The following is a 19805-nucleotide window of genomic DNA, read 5'->3' as shown; positions in this document are numbered from 1 at the left end:
TGGCCAGGTTATCCTTTAGACAGACTAGGTTGTTCTGGATGGGGTTGCAGTCCCCTGGAGAAGCAAGTTCTCAGCTTGAGAGTACTCCTGGATCCAACATTGTCACTGGAGGCTCAGGTGGCCTCAGTGGCTAGGAGCACCATTTTCCAGCTCTGGCTGCTTCACCAGCTTTGGCCCCTTTTGGGTAGAGATGACTTGGTCACAGTACTCCATGCTCTGATAACTTCCAGATTGGATTATTGCAATGTGCTCTACGTAGGGCTGCCTTGAAGACAACTTGGAAACTTCAACTGGTCTAAAATGCAGCAGCAGGACTATTGACTGGAGTTCACTTTGGATCTTATAACCCCTGTTTTACAACAGCTGCATTGGTTGCCAGTTTCTTTCCAGGCCCAATTCCAGTTAAAGCCCTAAATGACTTAGGTCCCAAATATCTGAAAGACCACCTCCTTTCCTACAGACTTCTTGGGCGTTGAGATCAGCAGAGAGGCCTTTTTGGTAGTTCTGCCACCTTGGAAACTCTGGTGGTGGTGGCCTGGGAGAGGGCATCTCTGTAGTGGCCTCTAAGTTGTGGAACTCCCTCCCCATCGAGGTACGTCTGGCAACTTCGCTGTACAGTTTTAGGCAAATGCTGAAGACACAGCTCTTTACCCAGGCCTTTGACACCTAAGACATGTATTTTTAGGATCTACCCTATTTGCAGAGCTTGGAAAAGTTACTTTTTTGAACTACAACTCCCATCAGCCCCATCCAGTGGCCATGCTGGCTGGGGCTGATGGGAGTTGTAGTTCAAAAAAATAACTTTTTCCAAACGCTGCCTATTTGGGGATTTTAGGTTGTTTTAAATTGTTGTTAATGTCATATTTTAACATTGTTGTAATCTGCCCTGGGACCTTTGGGTGAAGGGCAGGTAATAAAGGATAATAATAATGATAATAATAATGGCATTTCCATATGTATGCCTGCTATACACCTGCAAAGGAGGCACTGGTCATCTCCTGAGTTGGCAAAGCTCATTTAACACTGACACAAAATCGAGCCTTCAGTGTCATCAGCCCAGTTCTCTGGAATGCTCTGCCAACAGATTTTCAGCAGGCGCCTTCTGTTTTTAACTTTTAAACACCTGCTAAAAACCTTTCTGTTCTGCCAGACTTATGCAGACAATTAAGAAGATGTCTTTGTACAATAGTTGACCTTTAATGGTTTTTACTGTTGTGGTTTTCTTATTTGTTGGAAACCACTTTGATTTTTTAAAAAAATGAAATAGCAGTATACAAATATATTTATAAATAAACAAACAAATATGTATGCATGTGTAAGGCACATTTAGAGGAAATTCCTACCCTTTCATACCAAACTAAAATATGTGAAACAGGACAAGGAAGGTTGTTTTGTGAGTGTAGGATCAAAGCCAAGTACTGCTGTGTAGTCTGTTATGGAAATCTGATTATCACCACTTCTGGGCATGGCCCAATGTAGGATAAGGTCAGCAGTGCATAGAGACTGCTGGGGTTGGACATGCACTTTCATCCCCCTTCAAAAGTGCCATGCAAAAATTTTAACATGCCACCTTTGTATAATAATGATAGCCAGGCCTCTTCAGATGTTCTGCATGGTGGAACTCTGGAACTTTCCTGTTATTTTGGATTATTAAAGGAATAGATACAAACATATAGGCACACAAGGAAAGGATCTACCATTTCATATTATATAAAAAGTATGCATCTGCATTATAATAGAAAAAAATTCCTAGCACCAGCCCCAATCACTGTGCTCCCAGTACACCTACGAGGATCCACCTTCATCCTGTTCAACAAAGGAGTAATGCTTGAAACATTTGAGATCAAAGGACAAGACATATAGATTCCCTCTCACTGAATCAGAGTGTAAGTACTAGATTGTAAAGTTTTCTTGCATGCATTAGTTTGTCATGATAATATTCTAGACATACATGTATTTGAACTTAGCAAAGTGGATTTATTCAACTGTTTATTGCACCAGTCAGAAAAATGTGAAGTTATGATAATCCATGCTTTAATGGCATGGTAATTATATTACCCCTGAAAAATAAAAGCACGGTTCCTTTAAAATATGTGTTAATTTCAGAGGTTTTAATCATCTTTGAATGAAAGTGGATTTATAATAGGCAGAGGGTTATTAACTACATGCCAGCAATGCAAAATTATTATTTGAAAGAAAGAAAAAAGAATTTGCCAATATACTTTAAACAAATTTCTACTTGAAAATTCTTTCATTTTACATAATTTAGAACCAAAAACTGAGCTCATTACTGTTCTGACTAAATAATGTTTGTATTTCTTTCACTGTTAAATATTAATATATAAAAAGGTAGGCCAAAATAATTGTAATGTGAATGATAGAATTACTTTAGAACTGATATAGTTTTTCAGAGGTCTAGCAGTACCAATCACATAAGGACTAATCACCAGACAATTCACAAAATGAACTGAGGAATATATAAGCTAGCAGGCTTTTCCTGATAGTCTAACTATGGTTAGGTGATCAGGCAGTATGACATCTGTACTGGATCAATATGGCAGACATACTATCAGGGCTGGATTAAGGCCAACTGATGCCCTAAGCACAGCCCAACAATGGTGCCCCCCTCGGCCCTTCCACTGCTTAACTGACAAGACATTAAGACTCAGTAAGTGCTGAAGGTGAAATAAGAGATTGAAAATTCAGTTTTCTTCCAGGCCAGAGCCCACAACTATATTAAATAAAAACTGTTTTTTATTTTATTTTATTTAACACTAAATAGCAGTAAGCAATCTAAGCAAATTATTTTCTTATAACTAGGGCAACAGAAAAAAATCAAATTTTCAACAGTTTTATGCATTTCTTAATAAAATTGTTATAAGGGAAAAATGCAAATACAAAAATTTATTGAAAACAATTTTTAATCACCCTCCCAAAGATTATAAGGCAAAATAAGATCTGATATTATCTCTACTGAAATTACATGATCTCGAGAGCATACTTCAATTCTGAATATCCTCTTTCTACAGAAATCGATGCTGGTGGACAATTTTAAAAAAAGATATTCTAATGGAGAAATATCATTATTTGTATGAAACAAAACATCTTTTATTCCATTGCTTTCTAACCTTGAAAATACATAGCATTTCAGCATACCTGGATCAAAAGATGCAAAATAATGCTTATTGACATTGTTGCCTACTTATAACTTTATTTATACTTTAAAAGGTTTTCTCCTAGATTTTTTAATTGCAAAGTCTTTTGATCAAGTCCTCAAAACTAATCTGGCGTAACAATTCTGCTTCTATGCTTAGCAAAGACAAGGCATCCAGCCTGTCTTGTCGCATAGTTGTTCTATTGAGATTTTTAATATGCTTGAGCTGAGAAAATGAGAAAATGTAAAAAGCCACTAAAGAATATGGATCATATATATTTATAATGATTAGAAAAACACTGAAATTCATGCAGAAAAACGTTGGTAAGACAGTCAAATATACTGCGCTCTAGGTCTGACACATTCAAACTTTTAAACTTTAGTCACTCACCATACCAAAGAAAACATTTTTTTAACAATTCAGATTAAAGTCGAACACAGCAGATAAGGAGAATTACAAAAAATTCGACTAAAGTAGAGTGTGGCAGTGATAGAGTTGAGAGTTAAGGGCATGATAGGTAGGGGAAAAAACTCTGTGGTGCCCCCCTTCCCTTGGTGCCCTAAGCACATGTTTATTTTGCTTAATGGTTAATCCAGGGCTGCATACTATAGAGCAAAAGTAAGGAAAAGAAAGCAAGTCTTCTGTGTATCAGTGTCACTATTTTGTCAGTGGGACAGAAATATACTAAAACGATGAATATTCTATGTCTCTATTTTGGGATTGTTGTGAGGATAAAATGGAGAGGGGGAGAACCATATATGCCACCTCAAGCTCCTTAAAGGAAAGGTGAGATATAAATTTAAATAATACTATTAATAGTAATAACTTGTAGTAGCAGTAGTAGTAATAATAATGATATTTTTAAAAAGCTCACCAGTTTTAGTTGCGGATATTATGCATTTTCACTCATAGCTGGGGAAGTTCTGGAAGGGATTAACTCCTTTTCATTTCCAGGGTACTCAGAGGCAGGATTTGCTCAGTAAACTGGTTCACAGAATGCTGCAATAAGAAAAATCTCTTGGTCAGAAGAATGGTTGGTAGATTGCTTCCCTTCACAAGAAGATAAAAGCATCACCTAAGAAAGCAGGGGGGAAATATGGCTACAATATGTAAAAGTTTTTTGTTATAAACAGAACCAAAGCCTAAACTTATTAGGTTTGCTATAAAAACTAAAATTAGCAGCAAACAGTTTTACAACACTACATGTCTTACATAAATAACTCATGGCATCCAAGCACTACACATTTCCCACCCACTACAGCTTCTCCACAAGCCCCACTGTCATGAAATTATATAAGCAATGAAGAACCACTTGGTGAACTGTGCCAAGTTTTAATCTACTTTTGTATTGTCAAATAAATCAGTTGTGTTGAGTTAACACAATTTTTTTCTGTCTTCTGCTTAATATATACTGATAAAACCTCAAAGTGTAGAATCTCTCCAGAAATACTCTTTTCTCTGAGATAAGAAAAAATGTACATAAAAAGGTTAATCTTCCATATTGAAACACAATGGGAATGAATCACACTTTTGAATGACTTCCTGAACTAGGGACAAGTCAGAGGTTGCAATTTCCCATCGTCTGATTAAAGCCTAGTTCTCACTGAAGTGGCAAACCTGCCTTTGGCCAGTACTACTTCAGACTACTGAGGTGGACTCACATTATAGAATGCACCTTCATACAAAAAATTCTTCTATATTGAAAACCAGATTTCAGGGAGTAGGATTCTGCCCTAGCCTTCTCCTTAACATACTAGTTTTCGATGTGAAGGGATTTTTGTTTGAAGGAGCATTCAACATTTCTTCTCATATTTTTATATGGCACACATTTTACAGGCTCCGTTGATAAGAACATAAAAAGAGCCCTGTTGCATCAGACCAAAGACCTATCTAATCCAGCATCCGGTTTCTCACAGTGGCCAACCAATGTGAAGCCCACAAGCAGGACGTGAGAGCAATAGCCCTCTCCTCCTATTGTTCTCCGAAGTGAAATTTCCTCCTATAAGAGAAAAAACAATAATGTCTCCCTTAAGATTGTACTAGACTAGCCACCCACATTTTTGGCAGTAATTGACTTGAAATTAATTGTTTTTAACAATTAATTTTTTTAAAAAAAATATGTTAATTAAAAAAACCATACATTTAAACCATTATTCTACTGCAGCCTTTCCCAACCAGTGTGCCTCCAGATGTTGTTGGACCACAACTCCCATCTTTCCTGACCATTGGCAATGCTGGCTGAGGCTGTTGAGAGTTGTGGTCCAACAACATCTGGAGGCACACTGGTTGGGAAAGGCTGTTCTACTGATTTATTAAATGCTGCAGCCCCATTAATAAAGTTTAATATCTGTGAGTGGAAAGGTTGACCTGCAACTAACTTGGTCTAAATGTTAATGATGCAATCAGGAAAATACTTTGCTTGTAGAAATGAAAAGTATGGAGGAAGAAGGCCCAGGACCCATGTTCTTCCATTTTAAGGAACCTCACCCCTGCTCCAAATGTATTTGTCACATGCACACCAAAGTCTGCAGCAGTAAACAACATAAAAGACGAAGCAGATACGTGTTTGTAAACACACAACATCAAAAAGTATGCATACACAAGGAATCCTGACTGGTACATGTTCATTGTGTGTTTACAAAAATGCATCTCCAAACATTCTAACTAGGAAAAATGAATGCCAGTTCATCTTACTATTGTTAAAACCAGCACCTATCTGGCAGAAAAGAGGTTAGCCATGACTGCTAAGTACACACTGCTCTGACTATGGAGAACAGAGCATCTTGTCTGTACTAGGTGGTGGGGCACAGAGAATGCTTCTACTAATCTGTTGTTTTAGGCTTGTGGGCAAGCTGCTTTTCAATCTCCATATTTTTAAGGCAGGCAGTTAGGTTAGACAATCTACTAGTTTCTCCCAACTCTGTCACTCTAATGCCCATTTTACAGTTCCCAGGAAAGCCATGCTTGAGGAAAGAACTGAAACCACACTGAGTCCACATCTTTATACATGAACCACAGCATCAGGGGCAGCTGCTGCTTTTTACTAAAGAGGTGATCAAAGGTAAAAATATTACAAGTTCCATTGATAAAAGCCAGCAGGCCCTTCTTCAAACATTGTATATGCTCTATTGTTCTTTAATACCTATCTCTACAATAAATGTTCATTTGAACGTATTACCAACAGGGTTTTTCATGGGCATGTATAAACAACAGGTAAGGCAGCAATGCTGTTATCCACACGTGTGTAAAATGATGCATCTCCAGTTCAAAATCAGTTTGCAGTCTAAGGGGATAGTTATACACATGCTGCACATGTTGAAATAAAAACAAGTATAAGGACAATCAAACTAATCAAATTTGACAGTCTGTCCTCAAAGGGATTGGAGATACAGCATTACTAAGTTGTGTATCATTGGGGAAAAGATGGCACCATCACACTTTCTGATTTGCATTATGAAGGATGCATGCATATTTGATAGATAATATCCAGCTTGTTAATTCTGAGTCTGTTGAAAACAACAACTGTCTGCATGGAGCAGGTGGAACCCCAAATCAGTTTTTAAGTGCATGTCTGGGAATCAACCCTTAAAAACAAATGGTTTGCTCAAACAGGTTAGGAGATGATCAAGTATACTCTATTTTCTTGTTTACTTTCCTTCTTCAACAATCCCCACTTTGTCAAATTGTCTACAGGGAATCTGAATGGAGCAGCTGCATAGTCCCCAAGGCCAATGCATCAGGTTGTTTACAAAACAGCCCTACCACCAAGCAACAAAACAAAAGAAAACATTTCTTCCTTGCTAGAAACAGTACAACTTGCAGAGTAAAACCTGCACCTTGCTCAAATACTTTTAAGCAAGGTAAATATTAGTTTTATATTTTAATCTACACAAATTTAATTTCAGAGGATGCCCATGTCATTAGTGACACTGTCGTTTGATAAATAAACTCTTTGGAAAAGTTATGAATGACTGATATGGACCTTAATTTTCTCAGCATCGCTGCCGATTGCTTATTGGAAAATGACACAATGATTTCTTGAAAATAAAGAAGAGGTAAAAGTGGTTTATATCATAAACTAGGTCCTTCTGGAATAGCCTGAAACTATTTCAAACATAATAGTGTGGAACTGAAAGTAAAGTAAGGACCTCATAACAGATACTTGTTATTCCTATGTCCCATAAGGTAGTGGGACTCTGTTTTGCCGAACCGGATACGTAGCACTGTATGAAGTAGCATAATATACTTCCTTTTCCCTTATTTTCTTTTAAGAAACAGAAAGGACAAATGGTATTGGGCAAAGTCAGGGTAATAAACAATCTCACTCTCCTCACATCTAGAGAATGTTGTGTTCCATCAACAAAGCAACATCTGAGTTGGGAGGTCACCTGTGTCAACTACAGCAAACTCTATTACAGGGAAGATATTTGTTTGGGTGTGTATGTGTGTTATGGATGTGTTAGACTGAACTCCACCATTATATCAAACACATCAAAGACAGAGTTGTGTGGAATTGAAAGTAAACTAGGGATCTCATAACAGACACTTCTGTTATTTTTGTGTCCCATAAAGTAGTGGGACTCTGTTTTGCCCAACAGACTTTACATGCAGAAAGTCCTAAACTCTGTCCCTGGAACCTCCAGCCAAAGGATCCCAGATAACAGGACTGGGAAAGACCTCTACCTCAGAGTCAAACTTTACATTAGTTGGTATGGGTCTACTCAGAGTTGACTCATTGAAGTTAGTGGGCATAACTAACTTAGGTTCACTAATTTCATTGGGTCTACTCTGAGTAGTTTTTAGCCGTCTATCGTCCATTGGGTTTAATATATAGCCTGCTTTTCCTTTCTTACTCAAAAATAATTGTGGGAGTTATCTGGATTGAACCATAATAGAAGGGGGGCACAACCCTTCCCAACCTTGGCCCCCACCACAAGGCATTTATTTATCAATAGTAACCGGGGTTGCAACCTGTTCTGGATAGGGTTGCACTCCCCTTGAAGGAGAGGGTCCACAGTTTGGGAGTCCTCCTGGAACCTGCCCTGCTGCTTGAATATTAGGTGGCGGTGGTAGCCAGGAGTGCTTTTGGCCAACTCAAACCAGTCTACCAGCTCTGTCTGTTCCTGGAGGCAGTTGACTTGGCCACAGTGACACATGTATTGGTGACATTGAGGCTTGATTACTGTAACGCACTTTATGTGGGGCTGCCTTTGAAAACGGTTCAGAAATTGCTGCTGGTTCAAAATGCAGCAGCCAGAATGTTAACTGGAGCACGGCGCAGGGAGCATATCACCCATGTGCTTTATCGACTCCACTGGCTCCCAATTTGTTTCCGGGCCCAATTCAAAGTGCTGGTTTTGACCTTTAAAGCCCTAAATGGCCTTGGACCAATGTACCTGAGGGACAGCTTACACCCATATGTATCTGTCCGGGATTTAAGATCATCTGCCTCTGCGTGCCTGGAGTGAAAGATGTTAGATTGACAGGCATGCGGGAGAGAGCTTTTTCAGCTGTGGCCCCCAAGCTCGGGAATGCCCTACCCCAAGAAGTTCGCTCTGCTCCCTCCCTTGTTGGTTTTCCAGAGGCTTCTGAAAATGATCTTGTTCCGGAGAGCCCTGGGACTGAACGTAGAGCCTGACACTGATTTTATGTCTTCTATGTTAAATTTTACCTTTGTAGCCCCTTTAGTATTAATCCCTATATATATGTATATAGGTGTGTGTGTGTGTGTGTGTGTGTGTAGTATTTTATGTATTTTAATTGTATTTTATGTATTTTAATTTATTTTAATGTTTTTGTGATTTTACCGCTTACAATTTTATTATGTACATGTCTGATTTTATTTTTGTAAGCCACCCTGAGTGCCCTATTATAGGGTAGAAGGGCGGGATAGAAATATTTTAAATAAAAAAATGTCATCAGTGGGATTTTTTTACTCTTGGTGACTGCCACATGGGATGTGTGTGGGAGTTTTTTGGGGGCAATGCGTTGTGATTGGGGAAGAATGTATTAAATCCTTCCTCCAGTCCAAATCTGGATTGCACTCTCCATGGTTACTTTTGAGTGAGAAAAAAGCACATACACAGTTGTAGGCTTTGCACTAATTACCATACACTCTAGTTTTCTTAATGGTGATCCTTTCTGAGCAATTCAGGAATGCATCTAACCAATAATCTCTATGCCTGTGCAAGATAGGTCAAAGTTATTTCTCAGTTCTTGATAGTTATCAATGCTCAAAAAGTAACAATGCTGAAGGTGGAAGTCACATAGTAACAAAGCACATAGTTCTCTGAATTTTCATGATATAGTCAGATTACCAGCAACATGGTCTCCCTTGCTTCCCAAGATCCTTTTATTTGGAGATGCCAGGGTGTTGAATCTAGCACTTAGGGCTTCCTTTAGACCACAGCTTGAAAGTAATTAGGTACAAAAAATGAATTACTTGTAATTATTACTTTTTTGAGGAACAAGTGGGTAATTCCTTTACATTTTGATTGTAATAGAATGAGGAGTAATTACTTTTGGGCATTACTTGGGGGGGAGCAGGGGAAGTCTTCTGCTCCTCTGATTTGTGATGGATATCACGTGGCCCAAACTGGGTTTCTGTGCAGCATTGCCCTTCCCTCATGCTCTGTGAGTATTTAGACGGCAATGAGGGAGGAAGTGGACAGTGAGATGGGGATGGAGTGGAAAAAACAATCATTTAAAAAATGGACGGTGGTAGAGAAGAATGGAGTGGAGGGAGAAAGGAGCGAGGGGCAAGAACATAGATAAAGGAGGAGGCAGTAGCAGAATGGTGATAAAAAACTGTGGAGGTGAAAGATGGTGTGTGTGTGTGTGTGTGTGTGTGTGTGTGTGTGTGTGTGTGTGTGTGTGTGTGTGTGAGAGAGAGAGAGAGAGAGAGAGAGAGAGAGAGAGAGAGAGAGAGAGAGAGAATACTGTGTTTGCACTTAGCACGCAAAGCAGCCTCTGCCACCCTCCTTGGCTACTTTGCTGCATTTGCAGTGTTTTAACTTTTTTTCATCTCGGGAAAATGTTTGCTTGGGTGGGCGTCCCTTAGTTGGTGACAGGGCAGGGTGCAGGAGGTGGTTGAATGAGAAAGATTACACTGGCTGGCTAAGAGGGTGGGGAGGGGGGCTGCACTTGGTTTGCCATGCAAATATCTTAGTGGCCTCTGCCTCCCTCCCCGCCTCCCTTACCAGAGAAGAGACCACCACTGCTATTTTATGGATAATAATAATAATTCTACTACCTCTATGTGTGTGTATTGACTTTTAATGTTGTTTTAGGCAACTTAGTGTGCAGCAGCCAGGGCTAGCACTTTGTAGGCATTCTAGTTTTTTTTTAAAAGTAACTTAAGTGTAATTGTAGTGATTACTTTTGCATAACAGTAAAATAATCAATTCCTTTCGGAACAATTGTAATTGTAATAGTAGTTTATTCCTTTTTGGGGCCATATGACAGTAATTGTTATTTATTCCTTTTGAAAAGTAATATTCCAAGCTCTCCTTTATACAAAGAATGTGGTTTAGTTAAAAAACAAAAAGTATTTATAAACTTACAAACCTACTAATAACCAGCTTTTCTTTATATTTCCGGTTACAAAGTCAAAAGGTGCAAAATCAGTCACAAGTATAGCTGTCTGTTTACAGCTTATTAATTGAAATTCCATTTTTTCTATGCTACAAAATAAATATTGCGTTAGGGTAGAGTGGTTGTTTATGCACAGTTTTCATGGAATCCAGGTAGTTAAGAAATGAGAATTAGTTTCTCTTCCCCATCATGACTACTCCTTTTTTTAGGCTAAATACAGTGTATGTGGATTAGGCCCTCTGCCCCTCTCCCAAAGCGAAAATCTGAGTAACATTTGCATATGGTTTGTGTCACATGCAAATATAATACATCTCTTATGGGTGGGGGAAGAAGCCCCAAAATAAGCCAGACACAAGTAATAAGATGTCTAACAGACAGAATGTCAACAGGAGACACTTTTCCCATAATTATATTTCCATAAAGGTATAAGCTCTGGTAACCTCCAAGTTACATTACTACAATGCGCTTTACATGGGGCTGCCTTTGAAGACAGTTCGGAAACTGCAGCTTGTGCAAAATGTAGCGGCCAGATTGGTAACAGGGACCCGACAGTTCGAACATATAAAACCGATTCTGGCCCACTTGCATTGGCTGCCTATATGTTTCCGAGCTCGATTCAAGGTGCTGGTTTTAACCTATAAAGCCTTACACGGCTTGGGACCACAATACCTGATGGAACGCCTCTCCCAACACAAACCAACCCGTACACTACACTCAACATCCAAGGCCATCCTCTGGGTGCCTACTCTGAGGGAAGCTGGGAGTCTGGCAACAAGGGAGAGGGCCTGCTCAGTGGTGGCCCCCAAATAATGGAATGATTTCCCTGACGAGGTGCGCCTGATGCCAACACTGTTATCTTTTTGGCGCCAAGTCAAGACTTTCCTCTTCTCCCGGGCATTTTAGCATGTGTTTTTAAATTGCTTTTTAAAAATGTGTTTTCAAATTTGTATATTTGTTTTTAATGTTTTTAATTGTTGTAAACAGCCCAGACAGCTTTGGCTATGGGACGGTATACAAATGCAATAAATAAATAAATTTGTTGAATTTCTGGCTACCACACAGCTATTAAAGGCACAAGAACCCTTTTCATGACCTCAGTATCCAGCAGTTACCTGGGCACAGAGTTGGAGGCTACAGGGCCACCAGATGAAGAGCTAGGTCAGGGCTCAGAGCTGATCATTGCACCAGAGGCTGGTGAACAGGAACTCCCAAAGGAAACTCCCAGACCACCAGAGCCTATATGGCCAGAGCCTGGACCCTCATGAGTACCTTCCCCTGAAGAATCAAATGCTTCCCACTACACATCACCAGTCTGGCAGTGCAGGGAGCATATCAGGAGGGAGCCATGGAACGGATTAGGCCCTTTAAGGCTCTGTAATTCTCTCAAGGGGGCAAAGCCTAGAGGAGGTAGTCTGGTGACAGAGACATAAAAGGCCTTAGTCTGCTCCCAACCTTTGCTGGAGCAAGTTGTGTACTTGGAGTGTCTGTAGCAACCTTTGACTAACCTTGCTTCTTTTCTCATAGGATCTGTCATTGGACCTGAACATTACAGAACTTAAGTTTCATGAGCTGTGAACCAGAATGTTTTTGTAGGTCAGGAGTGGAGACCTGGATCCAACCAGCAGGCCAGATCCTTATCTCCCCCATCCTCCACAGCCCAACTTTGACAGGTCATTAAAATATCAAGTGATGATGGCATCAGGTGATTGACACCTGCAAAAGTTCAAATGAGACTGCTGAAACCATTGATCAGCTAATGAGTGGTTATAGCAACCTTCTTTGAAAATGTGTTTTCAGCTCTAGCTGATCAATGGTTACAGGGGGTACCTCTGAAGTCTCTGCAGAGGGAAAAATGGCCTAAAAATTTGACATTTTTCCACCTGCAGAGAAAGCGGTCTCCCAAAGGGGAACTCTCTAGTGTAGCCAATCTCAGCTGATTGTTGGGACTTTGGCAGTGTGGGTTTCTCTTCAAGTACCAGCAACCAGGTAGCCTCAGTGGCACGGAATGCTTTCTACCATCTCCGATTGGTAGCCCAGCTATGTCCCTATCTGGACAGTGACAACCTCGCCTCAGTCGTTCATGCTCTGGTAACTTCTAGATTGGACTACTGCAATGCGCTCTACGTTGGGCTGCCCTTGAAGATAGTTCGGAAACTACAGTTAGTCCAGAATGCAGCGGCCAGATTGTTGACGTGGACCAGAAGGTCCGCTCATATAACACCTGTTTTGGCCCGTCTGCACTGGCTTCCTATTTGTTTCCGGGCTAAATTCAAAGTGCTGGTTTTGACCTATAAAGCCTTACACGGCATGGGACCGCAATACCTGGTGGAGCGCCTCTCCCAATATGAAACTACCCGTACACTGCGATCAACATCTAAGGCCCTCCTCCGAGTACCATCCCATCAAGAAGCTCGGAGGATGGTGACTAGAAATAGGGCCTTTTCGGTTGTGGCTCCCGAACTGTGGAATGGTCTTCCCGATGAGGTGCGCCTGGCGCCGACGCTGCTATCTTTTCGGCGCCAGGTGAAAACCTTTTTATACTCCCAGGCATTTTAAAGTGTATTTTTATAGTATTTTATTACTATGTTGTATTCAGGATGTTGTTTGGTTCTTGTATTGTTTGTGTGTTTTTGTTTTTTTTGAGTTATGGTATTTATTGTATTTATATATTGTCCTTGCTTTTACCTTTTATGTATACCGCCCAGAGCGCCTTCGGGCTTCGGGCGGTATATAAATAAAATAAATAAAATAAAATAAACCAGCTGATTGTGTTTGCAGAGAGCTATGCACTGTGTTTTGAAACCCCCACAAGCAGCTGATAGTTGGGGCTTCAAAGTGCTTGGCAACAGGCATAATTTATCACCTTAGCAGCAGTGCCCACAAACCACTTTTTGGCCCAGCCGTGACTGGCAGGGGGGCATGGCTTGGCCAAAATAGCCTACATCCAACAGTGGGTGTAGCCAGAACCAGCCAACGCTGTTAAAATGAACTCCACCCTGGGCTCCTACTGGGAGGAAGAACAAGATTTAAATCTAATAAATAAATAAAAATAAAAACTCCTGTCCACAGGCATCACCTGGACCTCTAGAAGCAAGGTAGGGTCCAGAAGTACCCCCAAGCTTCAAACCTGCTCTTTCAGAAGCATAAGAGCATAGGAAGCTATCTTACATAGAATCAGATCATTTGCATCTACACTGACTGGCAGCAGACCTCCATGGTTTCAGACATGACTGTCTTTTCCACCCCTAGTTTGAGATGCCAAGGATTAAATAATATTTAATAGGCTTGAATAATATTTACAAAGCACTTTAATATCTCAAACTGACAGTATTAGTGCATCTCAGGAGCCTATTATAAAGGATCTTTTGGGAGACAGGCAGTCAAAAAAAGCAATGGACTGTGTGAATGGACTGATTTCGTAGCACAAAAATCGGTCTTCAGATACTCATCTTAGCCAGTCAAAATATCTTTCCAAACAAGTAAATGCCATTTCAGAACGAATAAACATATCACCTTTATGACCAAGAAACATTTTACTCATCCCTTCAAGATCCCTCTTTTTCATTGTTACAGTAAAACCTTTTGTCATAGTTTTTCAATTTCTTATCCGTTTAATCTACATTGTGAACCCAGCTCTGTCACGCCAGGCTCTCTTCAGAACAAATGACAACAGCAATGCAACCAAAGGCTAACCTCCCAGACGTTCAGAGTTCCCGGCACACAACTCAAACATGCCACATCCCCGTGGTTTTCTTTATCTCCCAGGAAAGTCATCTAAAGAGCACCTCTGCCTCCCGTATGATTTCCAGTGTTGCCAGTACAAACAAGTAGTATACCGAGGAAGTATTTAACGAGATACGATTTCTACATACTGGCAATGGTAGTTACATTCACAGCCACTTGGTTACACATTTCTATGTATAATGTAACAGGGGAAAGTCTTTTCCCAACTCTGTTTTCACTCTGCTTTGCTCAAGCAATACTGCTGGGGAAAAACCCCCACTCATTTATCAGCCATGTCTACTCCCTCTGATATCCAGATTTATCATTCTTCACCAGATTAAATTATTTATCCTTCACATTTAGCAAATCAAGAAAAAAATCAAGCTGATGTAGAAAGAGAAATTTCTGAATAATTATGCAACATCCCTTTCCAAAGAATTAAAAGAACAGCAGAACCCTCGGAGCTGACAGGCACACAGCCTCCCAGAACCAGTTTTAATTTAAGAAACTGGAGATGAGGGGAGCACAGTTCAGCAGATCCTCATGCCACATTGGCCAGTTATTAGGTCTCTGCTGCTTTCACAGTCTCCTTCAGACAAAACTGTAAGAGGCTGAGCAAGTAATCAGGAAGTCCTCAGTTTGAATCTTGCCTCTGCCATAAACTCATTAGGTGGCCTTAGGCAATTTCTGTCTCTGGCCCCCCAGCACACATACACTGAATTATGTAGATTATTAAAAATAGTTTTCCTCACAAGGTTGTCATTTTATTTATTTATTTACTTTATTTATTTAAAGCATTTATATACAACTTATTAGCATTTCTGAGTGGTCTACATAAAAATAAACCACACAGAGAATAAAACAATAAAAATCATTGTGACGATTACAACTAGATAATGCATGTAAAGTTATGTGAATACTTGAAAGCGCTACAGAGAAATTATTTTTAAAATTGATTTATTTTTATTATGATTACTCCACTCCTACAGTGCCATCAGAATTTATTTATTTACTATTTCATCTCTTGTAGTGCAATCCTATATATTTCTACTTGGAAATAAGTATCACTGTTTTCAGTTAACTTACTCCCAGGTAAGTGTGTACATGATTGCAGCCTTAGTATACAATGAAGCCAAAAAATCAGGCATAGCACTGTTTAATTCCTGGCCTAATGGTGTAGAGCAGGAGTTCCCAAAATGTGAACTATCAGAGATCTGCCAGCTTCCTTCATGGCATGTCCACATTAAATATTTATATTGCTTTTTAATTGTATTTGTATTGCTTTTTCTATTTCTTGTATTTTATTGCAATACAATATAATGTAATACAATAAAATACAATCTAAGAAAGGAAAAAAATACAATTAAAAATCATACAGCATCTAGTACAGTGCATTACAATTGCTACAATAGGCAGAAAAATCATTAAGTGATCCACCAAGACCATCAACAATTTTCAAGGGGTCCATGGGGGAAAATGTTTGGAACCATGGGTGTAGAACAGCCTCTTCGAACCGTTGCATCCCCAAATATTGTTGAACTACAACTCCCATCAGCTCCAGCCAGCATGGCCAATGGTCAAGGATGATGGCAATTGTAATTCAGCAACATCTAGGGACCCAAAAGTTGGGAAAGGCTGGCGTAGAGGGCAAGATTTCCTATTCCAGTCAGCAGAATAAGATGTTCAATGCATAGATCTTAGAAATCCAGGATCTGTGCAGACACAATGGTGAGATACTTATTCAGTACAGACAGGCACTTATATCTAATCCACCCATTGCACTGAAACAGTTCTTGGGGTGGGACTGATCTGATTTATTCCTTAGTTATTCTTGATCTCTCACTGAGCTGATAGAAATGACTGCATACATACATATAGGGTATAATACACCTTCCACTACAGTCAAGGCAAGATTTCAACTGATATAATCAATCTGGATTGTACCCAAAGTGTTTCCTTCTTTCCATTAAAGTGCTTCTTTGCCTTGTTCAGTATCGAATCAAATAAAATGAAATCAGTACACTAAAGTAACCCCACAAGACAGTGTGCATGATGTAACAAGAGTCTTCTTATCTGTCAAGCACTTTAGCTCAAAAGCTGAACGTTTTATGTTTCCTTGCAGCACACAGGGATCCAGCTGGTTTGGCCAGACTATGAAAATAAGCTTCAAATGACCAAATGCAACTGCAACTTTAAAAGTAGGAACCAAACCAGACACAACAAACCACAGAACAGTCAGCCTAACTTGTCATAATTCATGTGTGTGGAATTTGACTGCAACAGTCTCCTCTGAGTCCTAGAATTCTGCCACTGGCACATTCCATGTATGTCAGATTCTGAAAAGTTGCTGATAAAACTACTGCTGGTTACAAGGCTACAAGCTGGGTTGTTAATCATTATACACATATTCTATCATTCATATAAACTGAACTTGCTAGACTCTTGTGTGTGAACAATTAGGACAATTACTTAAGATTAATACACTTGGCTCAGAGCATAACTGATGCATGGGGAAGGGGGGTATGGATGTTAATACAAAAGTTGCTATGACGCACCCCAGCTTACACAAGACCAAATATTCCCAAATGAGAACAAATACCTGCCATACTCAGGTTAGGTCATTGGTCCATCTAGTTCAATGTTGTCTACACCAGGGGTTGGAAACCTGTGGCCCTCCAAATGCTGTTGGACTCAAACTTCCATCAGCCCTAGCAAGAAGTGGCTTGCCAGATGGGGAAGGCTACCTCATGGCATTTAGGTCACTGTTGCTTACTGGGAGGGAGATGGATGAGGTGATGGAGTGGTTCGTGTAATGTAAGCATACTAGCAGGAATGCCTGATTGGCTCCACCAGTGTGTTTGCACAGCACCAACCTTCCCACTGCCTTGCCCCTTTCCCTCACAGTAAGTAACAGCGACCCACTTGCCGGGAAGCCAGTGTAGTGGCTTTGCCCCACCTAGCAAGCTGCTTCTGGCCCGAGCCAACATTGCCAATGCTCAGATATGATGGGTTCTGTAGTTCAGCAACCTCTAGAGAGCCCCAGATTTCCCACCCCAGGCAGCTGCTCTTCAAGGTTTCAGGTAGGAGACTTTTCTAATCCTACCTAGAGATGCCAGGTGTTTATTTATTTTTATTTATTTGTTTCATTTTTAAACCACCCATAGCGAGTGGCTCTCTGGGCGGTGTACAAAAAGATTAAAATACAGAATATCACAATAAAATCAACCTACCAACAGTAAACATAAGCAGCAAACAAAAAACAAAAGATTTAAAGTTATAACATTAAACGCTTAAAATGCCTGGGAGCATAGCAAGGTCTTAACCTGGCGCCAAAAAGATAGAAGCGTCGGCGCCAGGCGTACTTCCTCGGGGAGGCTGTTCCACAGTTCGGGGGCCCTAGATCGAGTAACTGTCCTCCGGGCTTCCTGATGGGTTGGTACCCGGAGGAGGGCCTTAGATGCTGAGCGAAGTGACCGGGTCGGTTCATAACGGGAGAGGCGTTCCACAAGATACTACGGTCCCACGCCGTGTAAGGCTTTATAGGTCAAAACCAGCACCTTGAATCTGGCTCGGAAACAAATGGGTAGCCAGTGCAAACAGGCCAGAATAGGTGTTATATGCGCTGACCGGCTAGTCCTCGTCAGCAGTCTTGCTGCTGCTTTTTGCACTAGCTGAAGCTTCCGAACTGTCTTCAAGGGCAGCCCTACGTAGAGCGCATTACAGTAATCCAACCTAGAAGTTACCAGAGCATGAACAACTGAGGCGAGGTCATCCCTGTCCAGATAGGGGCGTAGCTGGGCAACCAACCGAAGGTGGTAGAACGCATTCCTTGCCACCGAGGCCACTTGCGCCTCAAGAGACAAGGAAGGATCAAAAAGAACCCCAAGACTACGAACCTGTTCCTTCAAGGGGAGTGTAACCCCATCTAGAACAGGGTAAACATCCACCATCTGGGCAGGGAAGGCATTCACCAACAGTGTCTCAGTCTTGTCTGGATTGAGTCTCAGTTTATTAGCTCTCATCCAGTCCATTATCGCAGTCAGGCAGTGATTCAGCACATCCACAGACTCACCTGTAGAAGATGAAAAGGAGAAATAGAGCTGCGTGTCATCAGCGTACTGGTGGCAACGCACTCCAAAACTCCTGATGACCGCACCCAGAGGCTGCATGTAGATGTTAAAAAGCATGGGGGACAAAACCGACCCCTGAGGGACTCCACAATGGAGAGTCCAAGGTGTCGAGCAATGTTCCCCAAGTACCACCTTCTGGCGACGATCCGCCAAGTAGGAGTGGAACCACTGCCAGGCAGTGCCTCCAACTCCCAACTCCGCGAGTCTCCCCAGAAGGATACCATGGTCGATGGTATCAAACACCGCTGAGAGATCAAGGAGAATCAACAGAGTCACACTCCCTCTGTCTCTCTCCCGACAAAGGTCATCATACAGGGCGACCAAGGCTGTTTCAGTGCCAAAACCAGGCCTAAAACCAGATTGAAACGGATCCAGATAATCGGTCTCATCCAAGAGCACCTGGAGCTGACCGGTGACCACCCGCTCCAGAACCTTGCCCAAAAAGGGGACATTCACCACCGGTCTATAATTGTTCAAGTTATCTGGGTCTAAGGAAGGTTTCTTTAATAGAGGTCTCACTACTGCCTCCTTGAGACTACTAGGGACTACTCCCTCACTCAAGGAGGCATTTATCACTTCCTTGGCCCAGCCGGTGGTACTAGTCCTGCTAGCCTTCACTAGCCAAGATGGACAAGGATCTAGAGCAGACGTGGTCGCCCGCACCAATCCAAGCACCTTGTCCACTTCCTCAAGCTGCACCAACTGAAACTCATCCAATAATGAAAGACAAGACCGTGTTCTGGACACTTCAATGGATTCATCTGTCATAACATCAGAGTCTAGGTCCCTACGGATGCATGCGATTTTATTTTGGAAGTGCCCTGCGATGTCGTTACAGCGAGCTTCAGATGTTTCAATGGTATCTCGAGGACCAGAATGTAAGAGTCCTCGTACAACCCTAAAAAGCTCTGCAGGGCGGCAGAGAGATGTCCTGATAGAGGCAGCGAAGTGGGACTTCTTCGCCGCCCTTACTGCTTTTATATACGACTTAGTGGAGGCACTTACCAAAGCATAATTGCATCCGTCTGGAGTTCGTCTCCATCTGCACTCCAGCCTCCTTCTCTCTTGCTTCATCACTCTCAGCTCCGGGGTATACCACGGAGCTGTATGAGCTCAGCATCGAAGAGGGCGCGCGGGAGCAATCGTGTCGATAGCCCGGGCCATCTCCGTGTTCCACAGTTCGACCAAGGCCTCGACAGGAGCG

General features: G+C 41.3%; 1 protein-coding gene across 11 annotated transcripts in view; it reads right to left on the bottom strand.

The window, feature by feature from the left end:
- FOXP1 (forkhead box P1) overlaps positions 1-19805 on the bottom strand; it is an 869046-nt gene that overhangs the window by 721139 nt on the left and 128102 nt on the right. For all 11 annotated transcript variants that reach the window (XM_061618617.1, XM_061618616.1, XM_061618615.1 and 8 more), the window contains one exon: positions 4030-4154. The gene's annotated coding sequence lies outside the window, so the exon portion shown is untranslated. The remainder of the gene's footprint in view (positions 1-4029; positions 4155-19805) is intronic.

The sequence above is a fragment of the Rhineura floridana genome, chromosome 3, assembly GCF_030035675.1.
Source record: "Rhineura floridana isolate rRhiFlo1 chromosome 3, rRhiFlo1.hap2, whole genome shotgun sequence".
Taxonomy (NCBI): Eukaryota; Metazoa; Chordata; class Lepidosauria; order Squamata; family Rhineuridae; genus Rhineura; species Rhineura floridana.
This window is presented reverse-complemented; position numbering and strand designations above follow the sequence as displayed.